The sequence below is a fragment of the Penaeus chinensis genome, chromosome 7 (genome assembly GCF_019202785.1).
Source record: "Penaeus chinensis breed Huanghai No. 1 chromosome 7, ASM1920278v2, whole genome shotgun sequence".
Taxonomy (NCBI): domain Eukaryota; kingdom Metazoa; phylum Arthropoda; class Malacostraca; order Decapoda; family Penaeidae; genus Penaeus; species Penaeus chinensis.
In genome coordinates, this window is record NC_061825.1 from 7,807,188 (window position 1) to 7,807,770 (window position 583).

Sequence of the window (583 nt, forward strand, 5' to 3'; positions counted from 1 at the left end):
CCCACCTCTACAAGAATCCTAAATATTCTATTTAGCCCAGCCAAATGGGACCGATTTTTCGTGATCCCTCCCACAGCTCCCTACTCTCAAAACACCCTCCTCTTCCAACAATGCCTCCAAAAACAAGTAGGCAAAGTCTCTTTCCGTAGCCGACGCGACCACTCCCGTCTCGTCACAGTAACAACTGAAAACGAAGCTATAGCATTTACAAAACTAACTGATCTATGTGGTAATCCCATCCCTACAGAACCTCATCCAACCCTCAATACTTGCACTGGAACTGTCTCTATCTCCCCAACAGATTGCCCATCCATGACAAAGAATGGTCAGATTGTGGAGAGGACTTACTCGCTTGTCTCACAGACTATGATGCAACATATGTACAATGCTACTCCATTCCTCCCAGAGGAAATCGTAAGAAATCCATCAACATTGCCAAAATTACTTTCCGTAGACATGACCTTCCCTTAAATGTTTACATAGGTGGGGAATCCCTACCTGTCCGACCATACCAACCTCCTCCTCGTCAGTGCCAAAATTGTTGGCATTTTGGACATCCTGCCAAACATTGCCGTTCCACAGC